This window comes from Myotis myotis, unplaced genomic scaffold (assembly GCF_014108235.1).
Source record: "Myotis myotis isolate mMyoMyo1 unplaced genomic scaffold, mMyoMyo1.p scaffold_m19_p_3, whole genome shotgun sequence".
Classification (NCBI taxonomy): Eukaryota; Metazoa; Chordata; class Mammalia; order Chiroptera; family Vespertilionidae; genus Myotis; species Myotis myotis.
The window spans coordinates 60,083,384-60,099,275 of record NW_023416335.1 but is presented as its reverse complement, the minus strand read 5'-3'; the positions used below and the strand labels follow the sequence as shown (position 1 = coordinate 60,099,275).

The 15,892-nt window shown below is 38.4% G+C and overlaps 1 pseudogene; it reads left to right on the top strand.

The window, feature by feature from the left end:
* The first annotated feature begins 535 nt into the window (after positions 1-535).
* Positions 536-653, top strand: LOC118652334 (annotated as a pseudogene).
* Positions 654-15,892: the final 15,239 nt, after the last annotated feature.

Sequence of the window (15,892 nt, the reverse complement as noted above, 5' to 3'; positions counted from 1 at the left end):
AACATCATATGACAAGGAGAACATTTGTTAATCAGAAAAATTACAACCTATTCAGACTTATTGTTTGATTATTTCTTTGCTGACCCCTGAGGTTCCATTGTTGATTGAATTAGTTATAGTAACTCATATTTATTTTAGCAACTAGCTATTATGAATGCAAACTGTTCTTATCGCCAGATGATTGATAGGCACATTAAGAAGTTGTTCAACAGGTTGCTGGGTTTGAAGAAATGCTTAAATCCTGAAAGGTTACTTTTTTATCAGCAAAGAGTAGGAATTAGCACAGATAAGCCCTTGGTAACAACAATTTTATTTTCAAAGGGAAATTTTTCATTTCTTTAAATTTGAGTCTTTTAAGCAGTAGGTTCAGTCAGTTCCCTTTTATAGATTTAAATGTATAAAATTTTTGTAGGTTGAAAATGTTTTGAAATGAGATGCTTTTCTAGTGCTGTGAGGAACATGGTCAAGCAGCTGAAGGTGATGAAGTACTGTGGGTACTAATCATCTAGATTTTTTTTTTCTTTTTAAAAAGTTGTTATTCTCTTGTCTGTGGGCCTCTCACAGTGGACCCATGCCAGAGGAAGTTGCAGCCTCAAACCATTGCCCAGCCTCCTTACCCTTGGGCTGTGAGCACTGAAGGGGGCTGTACAGTGTAGAAATAGAGTGCTCCCCCGCTGAGCGCACTGAACGGAGCATATCTGCTCCAGGAGGAGAAACTTCATAAACACGGAGCCTGTTTCAGAAACCCAGTGGTCAGTGCTCAGGCCATTGTGACACACACAGAAAACAGGGCATGTGATAATATAACAACTTTATGTAGGAAAGAGCAGATGTGTGGAATAAACCAGTAGCACTTGTGAATTTTCTGTGAGGTCTAACAGATTCTGGGCTTTTCATCCATAAAAGAGAACACAAACCAGTCATCTTTGCATTCCTTACATCCTCTTCTCCCAAGGTTTACAGGAATCAATTTTTAATATTGGCTTAAGGCACATGATCACCCCCAGACCAGTCTTAAATAAATCTTGAGTGTATGGACTATGTTTCTAGAATAATATTGTGATCCACATTTTGTTTACTTTGATTTCTTTGACAAAAAAAAAAAAAAAAAAGAAAAAAAAGAAAAAGAAAAGTAAAAAGTTGTTATTCTTTGTGTTTTGTTTCATGATGGCACAGGACCTCCATTTTATAAAAACTTTAACGTAAGTTAGGCCTACAAATGCCTAACTTTTTTTTTTTCTCCATTGGTAAAAGTATTGTTTTGATTTTTTAAAAAATGGAAATGTAAGTGCGATAGGGTAAGGGAAATTGCCCATGGCTATCTGATAGGTAAGTGATAGGATTAAAGTCCATAGGTTGTCATTCTTAATCGAGACTTTGGTGTACAGGACCAACAGAGCTTCTCAATCAGATTGGCTGTCATTCCGTCATATCTCTTCTTGAGGACACAGGTACAGTGTGATAAGCACCACAGAAAAGCCAAACTGTGGACATAATTGATAAGCCAGAACAAATTACTGGAAAATTTTTCTTGAATGGAAGCTGAATGCTGTTGCTAGAAAATTCTGTTGTGTAATGCCTCAACTTCAAAAAGCTGTCTAATGGCTTATCGGGGCTTTTCATATGACCTCAATTTCTGATGGTGACTCTTTATATAGAATTGTTTGGATTACTGTACCATTGTATACCAATGTTGTGAAGGCAGATATTGAGAAATGCAATATTATATACAACAAGAGGGCTGATGCATGGATTCGTGCACTGGTGGGGTCTCCCCGGCCTGGCCTGCGCCCTCTTTCAATCTGGGACTCCTTGGGAGATGTTGGAGACCCAGTTTCAGCCTGGTCCCCGCAGGCTAGGCCAAGGGACCCCACCAGTGCATGAATCCATGCACCGGGCCTCTAGTGTGCATGTAAGATCTTTAGTTAATATCTTCCCACCCTCCCCTCTCCCTCCTTCCCTCTGAGATTCATCAGTCTGTTCCAGGTTTCCATGCCTATGCGTTGAGCATCTGCCCCCTGGTGGTCATTGCATATCATAGCTACTGGCCGGTTGGCTGGTCAGCCGGTCGGCCTGTTGGCCAGTTGCTTAGGCTTTTATATATATAGATTATATGTAGGCAATTTTGAAATTAAAAAAACAAAGGAATATGAAGATTGATGACATGAAGTTCCTGAAATTGAAACAGGCCTGGTGTCATCTGGTCAGGATTCACCGGCTCTTTGGTGGCTCTGCCGTGGACAATGTGACACTTTATCTATTGGCATATTCATGGATGGTGTGGTGACAAAAAGGCAAAGTGTCTAATTATTAAACAAATCACAGGTTAATATCTTCCACCCCCTCCTTCACTTGTTTCCTTGGATACCCAGTTCCTTGTCAAATTTCTGAATTACATTAATATTAAACTATGATTTTGAATCAGAAAGAATGTGAAGTATCTAAAGAGTAATATTTATACCTTACAAGAGACATTTGTATCACACGGATAAACGTTTAACACGTTCTTGAGAACCCTGTAAAATGAGGAAATAGAGTTCAAAAACAAAGTATAGAACTTGTTAGACTAGTTTCTGTTTAAAACTTGGTGGATTACACCCCTTTGTTTTAAACTATCAGGACAGCAGTGATTAAATATCAGATTCCTTGAAGAGTCACTAGTTCCTTATGGAACGTTTTGACTGAAGGATTGTATTTATTAAACTGTCCTACCCACACATCTCTCCTTAAGGTGTTGTTCCCATGTCTGCTGTTTTATTACATGATAGCTATTGAAAGGTTAGAAACTGTTTACTTTCCCAAGGTTTATTTTTATATCATAAATCATATATATATATATTATATTTTACATTTCACAAGAAGCAGTGTGGTCTATTCAAACTGGATGTTAGGAGACCTGACACGTGACTTTGGGTAAGTCAATGAATTCGTATCTGTCTCAGTTTCCCTAGCCACATAATGGCGATAATAATATCTCCCTTTTACCTACTTCACAGGGTTGGCTTTCTTTTTTTGTAAGATTAATTAGTTAATGTTTGCAAACCACTCTGAGCTGCTTTGATAAAATACAAAGCACCATTATTTATGACAATAATAATAGTGTGTTGGACCTGTGGGCTTCCTTTCATCCAAGGATCCCGAAGTACTTTACCACTGGGATTGTAACTTCACAGAGGGCTGCTGTGTGGTGGCTGGCTCTCCTTGAAGAAACAGATGGTAACAAGCCGTCTGGGTTTTCACTAGAGAGTAATTAAGTCTCCCACCAACTCCCTGAATCATTTGCATAAACTTCCCAAGACAGAAGAGCAACTCTCAAAAGAGAGCTGAGTTGGACTCCTTATCCCTCATCACCATTTAGAAACAAGTCACAGGGGATTTGGAATCTGCAATATAAATGTGCTCAACCTCCAGATCTGTAGGTTGAGAATTTGGTAAAGCATGGGAATATTCAGACAGCAGGTACATGAGGTAAATCAGGTGCACAACTGTGTTACCTCAAAGTCTTTCAGGTTGTGTCCACCAATTATGTACGAATCCTGTGATCTCTCCTTGACAGTCTGGTTAGACTAACTTTCAGTTAATTGACAAAGATGAATTAAGTGCTTAACTCATGTGCCTATCTGGGGTTATTAAGGAGAAAAGTGTACGATGCGGTCCTGGCCCTCAAGTTGTTTACAACTTATTTGAGAAGATGAAACTAAGATACAGGAAATAATTAGTGGACCATGGAAGAGAGCAATATAATTAAAGGCTAAATTGTGTGGAACAGACCACAGGAAGTAGAGAGTAGGGAGCCATCAGTATGGACCAGCGTAGTTCAGTAAAGCTTTTCCAAAGAGGTGAATTTAAAGGAGCATGTTTTCTACAGGACCAATGTCAAATGAATAACGTTTGTAGTGTGTGTGTGGACAGTGGTGCCTGGGAAACAGGTGACCTGAGGTAGCCAAGGTCTTGGAGGCAAACAGTGGGAAGGAAGCTCCCAGGGTATGGGGAACTTTCATAGGCAGGTTAAGGAGTTTGGACTTAATTTAATTCACTTTTAAAAAAGACATCAGAACACAGAAGACCTGATAAATGCAGCACTTTGAAATGATTCTTTGGCAACAATATGCAGAAATCGCTGGAACAGGATAAAGACCTAAAGTTGGGAGGCTGGCTGAAGTCAGATACCGTGATAGAGGAGGTGAACATTATCTAGAAGGGTTGTGGTGGAAATGGAGAGAATTAATTAAAAATAGAGCTTTTAATGAGAGCTTATCCTGTATCAAGAATGCATCTTATTCTCACAACAACCCCAAAGTGACACTAATATTAACTCATGTTAGCACCGATTTCCTGACATGGAAACAGTGGCTGAGAGGGGTTAAGTAGCTTGCCCAAAGTCACAGAGATGGAATGTGTTAGAACTAAGGTTTGAGCCCAGTGTGAATCCTAAACTATTTCGTTTTAAGAGATTAACACAGGAGAGGTAGACATTTTGATGACTGGATAGCCGTTCAGTCTAGATAGGGAAATGGGTTAAACAAAGTTCAAACAGGACATTTACCTCTTATTCTTGTAGGGTGACTTGGGTGCAGGGTGGGAAACCTTTTTTCTGCCAATGTCACCTCCCAAGGGCCATTTGGATATTTATAACATCATTTACAGGCCACACAATATCAACTTAAAAATAACTAGCCGGCTATATTTGGTCAAACATTTAATTAACTCAGCCCCGTGCTGCATCTTCCCTTGCCTCACCTGGTTAGACGGATTCTGCCAGTTTAACTTGTCTCCATTTGGCAGTTTCTGAAAATGATGCTCTTTTTAATTTTTTTCCCCACTTTTTAACTGAATTCATTTGGGGGACATTGGTTAATAAAATTCTATAGGTTTCAGGTGTACAACTATAATACATCATCTGTATATTGTGTGTTCGCCATGCCAAGTCAAGTCTGCTTCCATCACCATTTATCCCTTATTCCCTTTTGTACCACCCCCACCCCGTTTTCTCTCTGGCAATCACCACACTGTTTGTCAGTGCCTGTGCCAGCTGATGCCCTTGATGCAGGGATGAAGAGAGGCAAGTTGGTTTTTCTGGTGGGAAAGGATGTTAGAGAGTTAGGTTGCAGGATTTGGTTGATATCCTGCATCAAAGAGATAAAAAAAATAAAAAAAAGCCCAGGCTCTCGCCGGTTCGGCCTGTGGCCTGAAGGGTCCCAGGTTCGATTCCGGTCAGGAGCACATGCCCGGGTTGTGGGCTTGATCCCCAGTAGGGGGCGTGCAGGAGGCAGCCGATCAATGGTTCTCTCTCATCATTAGTGTTTCTATCTCTCTCTCCCTCTCCCTTCTGCTCTGAAGTCAATAAAAATATTTTTAAAAAAAGCCCAGGATTATAAAATTTGACTTTGACTCCAGATAAACTGGGAATACGATTCTAATGAGAAGAGAAGGTTCTTGTTGTTCCTTTCTGAGGTGTTGAAGGGGAAAAAGTTCAAAACAAAACTACAGCTGAGTCTAAACCTCCAAGAAACCTTGAACATTGGCTGGTTTTAAAATTCTACTATAAAGGATCAGAGCCATTTATTTCTAAAGCTTGCAATTGGACTTATGAATGTACTCACTGATTACATTTTGGATACATTTGGCAGACAAAGTAGAGCAGGAAATCATTATTGGATAAAAAGGGCCACACAGGAGGAAGTTTTATTGGCAAATACTAGCTTATATAGTCACAGAATCCTATCATCTTAGTACCAGAAGGAGTCTATTCACCTGCCTCATGAGGGTTTTGCTAAAATGTGTCCAAAGAGATAAAAAGATCTCTTCTCTTTTTATGCCTCCCAGCCCCCCCCCAGCACACACACTGGTGTCCAACTATCTGAGATGTAATGTATTCCCACCTCCTAACTGCTATCATTGACCACAATCATGTAACAGTTTAAATCCCTCCCCCACTTTTTTTTTTGGTTATCTCCTCTGGGAACATGGGAAACAATTATCATCTTTTCTTGTAAAATCCTTCATATTACTAGAAAGCTATAATTATGTTTCCCTCAAGTTTCTCAGCTTTACATGGAATAATATACACGTGTAAGTCTGACATTTGTTTGCTCCTTGATATGTGCAGGGCACTGAGCATGCCACATAAATTACCTCACTTACTTGGGACAAAATCCTGTGAATCAGGCATTTTTATCCCCAGTGGAAAGATAAAGACATCGACACAAAGTTCAGAGGTTAATCAGACCTTTCAAATAGTTGGTAAATAGAAGACCCAGGATTGAAAAACTGCCATGCTAAGTGAAATGAGCTAGTCAGAGAAAGACAAGAGTCATATGACTTCACATACATGTGCAATCTAATGGACAAATTAACTAACAAACAAAATAGAAACACACTCATAGACACAGAGAACAGACTGTCAGCTGTCAGAGGGGAGGGGGGCGTTGAGAGGCTGGGTGAAATAGGTGAAGGGATTAAGCAAAAATCCCCCTAAAACTCATAGACACAGACAATACTATGGTCATTCCCAGAGGGGAAGAAGGGTGTGGAGAGGTAGAAGAGGGTATAGGGGGAATAAGTTGTGGTGAAAAGAGTTGACTTGGGGTGGTGAACACGCAATATGATATACAGATTTTGTATTATAGTTGTACACCTGAAACCCATATAATTTTATTAACCGATGTCACTCCAATAAATTTAATAAAAATTTTAAAAAGGGCATCTTCCCTACAATTTTAGGCTTGTACACCATTTAGGATCACAGTGCCTAATAAGCAATGAAATGATTCTTTTTTTTTTTTTTAAATGTGTTTTTATTGATTTGAGAGAGAGAGAGGAAGGGTGAGGGAGAGAGAGATAGAAACAGCAATGAGAGAAACATCGATCGATTGCCTCCTGCATGCCCCCCACTGGCGATCAAGCCTGAAACCCTAGGCATGTGCCTTGACTAGGAATCGAACTGGTGACCTCTCAGTGCATGGAATGATGCTCAACCAACTGTGCCACACCAGCCAGGGCAAGCAGTGAAATGATTTTTTTTACTTTTTATTTTTATTGATGTCAGAGAGGAAGGGGGAGGGAGAGAGATAGAAACATCAATGATGAGAGAGAATCATTGATCGGCTGCCTCCTGCACACCCCCTACTGGGGATCGAGCGTGCAACCTGGACATGTGCCCTTGACCGAAATCAAACCCGGGACCCTCAGTCCACAAGCCAATGCTCTATCCACTAAGCCAAATCGGCCAGGGCTGAAATAATTCTTTAAAATTCATAATTATATGATGAATAGTGCAATTATATATATTTTGTGTGTATATTAAAATTCTTCATTTGTTAAATGAAAACATTTAATATATATTAAAAATGAAAAACTGCCATTCTGAATGGGAACTCATGGATTGACTTTTTCAAACTTTTGAGTCAACTCTCTTACAACAACTTTCCTTTCTTTCTTTGATTCCTTCACCTTGCAGTGGTTCTCAACCTTCCTAATGCTGCGACCCTTTAATACAGTTCCTCATGTTGTGGTGACCCCCAACCATAAAATTATTTTCGTTGCTACTTAATAACTGTAATTTTGCTACTGTTATGAATTGTAATGTAAATAGCTGATATGCAGGATGTATTTTCATTGTTCGCGACCCACAGGTTGAGAACACCTGCTTAAAGCCTAGCTGTCTTCAACCCTCTTTCCTTTCCTTCAGGTTTTTTTTTTTTTTTTTTTTTTTTTTTAAATATACTTTATTGATTTTTTACAGAGAGGAAGGGAGAGGCATAGAGAGTCAGAAACATGGACGAGAGAGAAACATCAATGAGTCGCCTCCTGCACATCCCCTAATGGGGATGTGCCCGCAACCAAGATACATGCCCTTGACTGGAATCAAACCTGGGACCCTTCAGTCCACAGGCCAACGCTCTATCCACTGAGCCAAACCGGTTAGGGCTCAGGTTTTTTTAAAAAATATATTTTATTGATTTTTTTACACAGAGGAAGGGAGAAGGAGGGTTAGAAACATCATGAGCGAGAAACATTGATCAGCTGCCTCCTGCACGCCCCCTACTGGGGATGTGCCCGCAGCCAAGGTTCATGCCCTTTACCGGAATCGAACCTGGGACCCTTGAGTCCGCAGGCCGACGCTCTATCCTCTGAGCCAAACCGGTTAGGGCTATAGCTATCATTTTAAATATATTATATTATACATTATTTACATATTTTATAATATTTATATATTATTTTTTTCCCTACCATTCTGTCTATCTAAATAGAAACTCCTTGACCAGCCGGCAAGTTTGAGTGTTGACCTATGAACCTGGGGGTGATGACACATGCTGGGGTTGTGGGCTCGATCCCCACTGGGGTGTGTGCAGGAGGCAGCCAATCAATGATTCTCTCTCATCATTGATGTTTCTATCTCTCTCCCCCTTTCTCTTACTCTCTGAAATAAAGAAAAATATATATTAAAAAAATAAAATAGAAGCTCCTTCCAAGTTGGAACCATGCCTTGTAACTCATTGACATTTTAGCACAAACATTGTACTTTGAGTGGTAATTGTCTTATTATGGAATAGGGAAGAAAAAAGAGATTAAATTTAGAGGAAGATAAAGACTTTTATGAGGCCAGATCTTTCCTCCTTCCTCTGTGTTCCAAAAGCATTTTACACAAAATCAAACAAATGTAGCAAAAAAAAAAAAAAAAAAAAAAAAAAGGAGGGTGCTGAATTGGAATACTAACCCTAAAATCTACTATATCTTTGATCTTGGGAAAGTTATTATAATGTTCTAAGGACCCATCCATTTTCTCCTTGGTACAATGGGGATGATAACACTAATCTTATAAGGTTCTTGTGAGGATTAGAGAATGCAACTAGGTAGGCATTTTGTATAGAGCTGGGCACAGGTTAGCTGTTACAACTACAGTCTTTATAATTAGCCTATATTCTATGATTGTATGCCTCTCACAGAAATCCCTCTCTTACTAGACAGTAATTTCCTCAAGGGCAAAGACCATCCTTCACCTTTACTACCCCCTTCCCACCCTCCCCTCTAGCTCAGTGCCTGCCAAATGGTAGCATTCAACAATTAAAAAATAAAAAAATAATATTTTTATTGATTTCAGAGAGGAAGGGAAGGGGAGAGAGAGAGAGAGAAACATCAATGATGAGAGAGAATCATTGATCAGCTGTCTCTGTGTGCACACCCCCCAACTAGGGATTGAGCCCGAAACTGGGGCATGTGCCCTGATCAGAAATTGAACTGTGACCTTCTGGTTCATAGGTTGATGCTCAACCACTGAGCTACACCAGCTGGGCTCAACAATTTTTTAAATGACTATATGAAAAGGAACTCTACTGAAAGGTTCAAGTTGGCAGAATCCGTAAAAGATTCTTTAAAGGTCAACACAGACAAGTTCTATAAACCATACTTTGTACAAGACCCTAGGGTGGGGCTCTACTCACAAAAACGGTGCTCAAGTAAGTATTCTTCAATTACTTGAACTTCTCAGTGATTATATTTCCTTGTCTAGTATTTAATTTTCAAATATAGATATGTCTTTAAAAAATAATTTCTTGTCCTTGGCATTTTTTTTTTTTTTAGTTCTACACATTTTAAACAAACTTGTTTTAAAGTCTCTTTCAAATTGTTCTATTATTCTTAGGTCCTGTACTGTAAATTCTGTCTTTATTTGGATTTGGTATATCCCTTTCATGGTGGTTGGTTTCCCCTTGTTTTGAAATATTTGAGACAGAACTCATCTTCATTGAGAGTTGTTGTCTGAAAGGGTCCAACCATGCCCTGGACTGTGACAGTATCCAGTGGGTTTCCATTTGTCTCTGTTATGATCCTAAAGGGGTAAACAAACACAGCATGGTTTCTATTACTAAAAATAAGGCCTAGAATGCTGGCCCAAGGGAGATGCCTATAGATGACTTCTTCTGTGCCTTCCTAGTCTACCTTGACACTTAGCATGTGGTTATAATTATGTACCCATACTTTCTAAGATATTGATAGGGCCTTGTAAAAGTCCTCCTCCTCCTCCTCTTCCTCTTCCCCTTCCCCTTCCCCTTCCCCTTCCCCTTCCCCTTCCCCTTCCCTTCTCCTCCTCCTCCTCCTCCTCCTCCTCCTCCTCCTCCTCCTCCTCCTCCTCCTCCTCCTCCTCCTCCTCCTCCTTCTTCTTCTTCTTCTTCTTCTTCTTCTTCTTCTTCTTCTTCTTCTTCTTCTTCTTCTTCTTCTTCTTCTCCTCCCCCTCCTCCTCCTTTTCCTTCTTCTTCTCCTTCTTCCAGTACTGTGACTCTGATGTGGAAACTAGATGATCCAGACAGAATTAGACATTAGGAACCATTCTGGTTATTATTTAGTACTGAGTTTTCTTAAAGTGTTCACTGAATTGATTGGGTGGTGATTTCTTTCCCTTGAGCACAGAGGAGAAGTGCAAAAATGGATATATTTCTAGAGTCATTTAAAAAAAATTTTGTGATTACAGATAGTTTCTCTTCTTTATGCTTTCTAATATTTTCCAAATTTTCTACAATAAATATTTTAATAAAAATAATTTTAAGCATTTCTCTTCAAATTCCAGTTTTCCTAGATTTCTCAAATCATCAAGTCTACTTTTTAATACTTCAAGATTTCCTAAGCACAGCTATTAGACTTTCTTTTTCATGTGTCATAATATCTACCTCTCTAACTTCCTACGAAGATTTCATAGAATTGAAATCTTACCTGGTTCTGCCAACGTCTAAGAATTAAAGAAACACTCTAAAGAAAGCCAACTGAGTTGCTACTAGACTCCAGCAGCTACTGATTTTAGGATTTAACTTTCTTAGACTCCTGTCCTTCTACTTCTCAATCTTTACTTTTAAAGTTAAAAAAATTTTTTTTTTGTATTTTGTCTCCTCCCATTCTTTTATTTTTTTTATTATTTTTTACTTTTTATTGATTTTAGAGGAAAGGAAGAGGGAGAGAGAGAAACATCAATGATGAGAGATAATAATTGATTGGCTTCCTCCTGCATGCCCCCACTGGGGATCAAGCCTGAAACCTGGGCATATGCCCCCAGTGGGAATTGAACCATGACCTCCTGTTTTATAGGTTAACACTCAACCACTGAGCAACACTGGCTGGGCTTTTCTCCCATTCTTGTTACCCTTGGAGTGTTGTTCTTAGCAAAAATCTCTTTCCTGTAGTTTTAGGGAGTTTCAGGAGAGAGAGATGAGATAAATGTATGTGTTCAGTTTACCATCTTTAATTACAACCCCCCTCCCAATTCATATTTTACTTTATGCTTCTGACTGTGGTCCTCAGGGTCCTTGAAAATACAGTTCACAATGCACAATTTATAAGACTCTTTTTTCCCCAATTGAGGTTGACTTGCTTGCCTTTCTATAATTGAGTAATCTGGCTCATAAATTTGAAGTGTAGTCTTAAAGTCTCTGTATGCAAATGAGATAAACATCACTGTTTTATTGAACATTTTTCAATATTTCCCCTGGTCTTCGATCATATTTTTTTTCTCTCTATGCCTGGGAACAACTATTAAGAGCATAATTCAATTAATATGAGGCTCCTACTTGCTTTAGAACAGATTTATTTATAGCTGGTGAGCTGGTTTTATATCACTACATGGGACTCTGACTTAGTTATACTTGTTCCCCTCTCCCTCCCCCATAAATATACACATAAAGGGAATGTCACTCAGAGATGCTCTGAGATCATCTCAACTTCTTTTTTCTTTTTCTTCCCTATTAAACTCCCATACAGGGAGTGGAACCTAGATATTTAATGGAAGTAGTATTTGGGATGTTGAAGGAATTCAAATAGAGGGTAGGCATGCACACTCTGAGACCCCATGATTCTATGAGAACCTGCATACCTGAAGGAACATCCCTGAGCAGGTGTGGTTTTCTTTCCCCGAACCTGGTGGTATGAGGAAGTAGAGAATAGTGGTTAAGACCATACCCGTAGCCTTTGGAGTCACAGAGACCTGAGTTCAGTTGACTTACTAATGAAATTGACTTGCGCAAAATAGTTAATCTTTATAAGCTCCTGTTTCCTTACCTGTAGAGCAGGAAAATTAATGCCTGCCCTACATGTTACGGTAAAGATTAAATGTGATAATGTATGAAAATTAATGCCTGTCCTACAGGTTACTGTAAAGATTAAGTATGATAATGCAGGGCAGTGACTGGCCTTTAGGATGTACTTACTGTCTGTGGTTGTTTTGGGTTATTACTGATGACTTTCTTCCCCTCTTTCAAAATCTCTATTTTGAAAAATCCAGCATCGTCTGTAATTCTAAGGGTTCAAATATTTTCCATTTATTTGTATTAGATAACAGAAGACCAGTGAGGCACACCTGTAGTGATATATTTAACAGCCCTAGAGAAGTAAATTTATGATACAAACTTAAGAAAATCTGCCCCAAAATTTCATTTTTCCCCAGAATCCCCTGATCCTGTACAAAAATGTCATATAGTTAAACATTTTTTCTAGCTACTTTGGCTCTATGAAAGCCATTAAGATAAAGACGTACAGTTAGGGGTTTTTTGAATAAAAAAATCTTAGTGCAGAGTGCCAGACAAATTCTCAAGGGTATAGGGTTATGTTGTAGCTCCCAGGCCATCTTTAACATTTAAATTATTGTCTGATGTATTTATTTTTATGGAATATTTCATTATGAAACATTGAACAGGTTCTGGAATGGGTATAAAACAAGCTGGCCTTTTCCCTTCTTCAAGACAGAAAAGTGGTCGGTATAATTCCATTATTTTATTTCTCCTTCCAATCTCTCCTTTTCTTCTCATTTCTTTCTCTTTTTCTCCAAGGGACAAGACGGAAGGCTGAAATTGCTTAAGTAGGCAAGACAGAAATACTCTGCTGGCCTCGTCTGCTGTGACTTCCCTCTATGACTTCCCTCTACACTGTGCAGTTAGGACCTAGACTTCCCTCTACACTGTGCAGTTAGGACCTAGACTTCCCTCTACACTGTGCAGTTAGGACCTAGACATGCCTGTCTTGTTACTAACCCGTCATTTAAGACAGCCTCCAGTGCTTTAGTGTGATTTAGCCACTCATTCTCTCTTGCTCTCTCAATAGCTTACTATGCAGCCACTAGCATGGCGTCTTATCAATTTGGCGCACCAACGGATGCTTTTGAACTCAGTGTTTTTGGAAACTATTGGCCTTGCGTCCAGCTACCTGTGGGTTAAACCTACAGCCTGCATTCTTTTTACACATTTCCTTCAGGCTACACTCTGACTCCAACTGCAAGTGATGTGCCCACCATACGTGTTTGGTTGTACAGACTCTTGAGCTTCAGCAGATCCAGTCATTTGCAAAGAAAAAGATGAAGACGAGGCAATCCTTAGAACAGCCCAGGGCTCTTGGAGAGTCTGACTTGAGGGTCAACTTCCCCTCTGGCCTACCAGGCTCTCTTCTGGCACCAAGAGGGATTATAGGAAGGAAAGATGGATGAGTTAGGGCCTGTCTTTGACCTCATGCCTGCTCTGTCAAATTTGCCCCATGACATTAATTTTTGGATCAACCTGGAACAAATTGTATGCCTTCCTAAAAGCTTAAAAATTAAAAGAAAAAGGCCAAGAATATGTTTCTACTTTTTACCGTTGATCGATAGAGGAGAAAACATTAACATTTAGGGTTTTTTTTTTTTTTTTTTTTGCATTTAGTATTATGTACTATTCATGGCTAAAAGTCAAACTGCTTTTGAAGCACACAAATTTTTATTTTGACAAAACCACCATGCACTTTTTCACAAATTGGATCATCACAGTGTTCTTTCTTCCTAATTTTATTGTTCTCCTGGAGTGTTGTTTATGCAGAAAGTAGTTTCTGACATTTAAAAAAAAAAAAATCACACGATTCAACATTTTAAGATTTTTTGGTTTGATCGCCTTTAAACCTTCTTTCTGATTATCAATGAAAGTCCTTAGGGGCCTGGGGACCTGGCCTTTTCTCTTTCAAGTGTGCTCGGAATCAGCAGGCGATTACATTTCAAAATATAATTTTAGGGCTGTAAGAACAATTCAGCATCCCAGTTTTGGAATTTGATACCAATTTCTAGTCACTATCCATCTTTTCTCCTTTTTTTTCCTAACTCCTACATCCCCGCTCACTGAACTCTCCCAGGACATCAAAAGGAGCCCTGCGTTCAGGGGGCAAAAATCACACGCACAGGACATTCTGTTTCAGTGTTTAAAATTTAAATTGTGATTCTATTTTATACAGACCATGTTTCTTTTTCTGTTTTTCTTAGAACCCAACCCATTACTGAATTATAACAAATGGAAAAAATGCTGAGAAGAAATTAGTGAAATATTGTACTGAAAATTGCTCAGAAAAGGTTGAAACATTATTGAGTTTCTGCTTTATCTAAATAATTTTAATGTTTCAATAGTATTATTTAATTTTACTTTTTTAAAAAAAACATAGAACATAATGAGATACAATCATTCAACCCTAAGTCACTGAGCTACATTTAGTAATTAATGTTACTTTTTTACTTCTACATTAAAAAGCGGTTCTTTAGATTCATAATAAAAAGAAAGTCAAACAGAGATTGAGCTAAATACACTCTGGCTAACATCACAGACAGATATTAAAAGGAGAATAAATGAAAAATAGTCCCTTCAGATTGAAGTAGTGGGAAAGGCATACAGTGTGGACAATATAGGAGAAGAATCACAGAAGATTGGATGGTGTGTGTGTGTGTTGATTTAGCTCTTCTCTATTTTTTACACTTTCCCTACATTTTGGTGTGGCGGGTGCTGGACTATGGAGAATTGAACTCTTGTTCCATTCATGTGCCCATCAAGTTAAAGTTATGCATCTCTGGTTAGGAGACTACTTGGCCCCTCAGATTTTCCATCTCTTAGATAAGGGGTGAATTCTTGTCCATCTGTCTCTCCTTGGGTCACCTCTTCATGCTAATGTTTGGAAGTATTACAAAGAAAGTATCTTAGCATTAATTTCAGCCCATGTTTTTTTGTTCCTGTTCTTGGATCATTGGTTGGTTTCTTTGGAGACAGTTTCTGACTGTTATGCCAATTGTTACAGAGTTGTGCATATCAAATTACAACCTATAGTTAAAATTCAGCACTAATAGAATATTTTAAAGAGACATTCACCAAGTGCAGATCTTGTGTGGAGAGAATATATGACATTAACTTTCTCCCTGCAGTCCTTCAATAAAAATCTGGTTTTTATGGAGCTAAAATTTAAAGTGTTTATAATCAATGACAGTAGTAACTGCTGTGAGAAGAAAGTAAATTCTCTAGTATTAAAACTTGAGATTTTAAATTTGAATGATGATATGTGAAAAAGTATAAGAAATATACTTCCAAAGTAAAATAAAGACATTAATATAAATGTCATCCACTTGGTAACAGCAGCACTGCAAAAATCACAGAACCACTTTATAAAGAACTTTTATAGACAGATTGAGATTATTGTGTAAATTTTGTATTTAAAAAATTGATTCGGTTCTGTCTGATCTTGTGAAGCTAAGTGTATTCTATATTTTTCATTAAGTATACTATAGAACTATCAGAGAGCTGTATGCTTGTAATTTATTAAACTCTGTGTGTATAAAAAATTTATTTGGGTAAATGTTTAAAGTTAAAATATACTCTTCTGGTGTTTAATAAAAATAAAATAAAATTTTGATTTGTTTATTTCTTTGTAGATGTAACCCTAAAAATGGAAAATAAAAGCCATCTGGTATTAAGGCAGGAGACTTGATTTTCTTTTTTAAAATATGGTTTTATTGTTTTGTTTTTTTTTTTAGAGAGAGAGGGAGAGAGAGAAACATTGATGTAAGAGAGAAGCATTGATTGGCTATCTTCTGCATGCCCCCTACTGGGGATGGAACCTGAAACCTGGGCATGTGCTC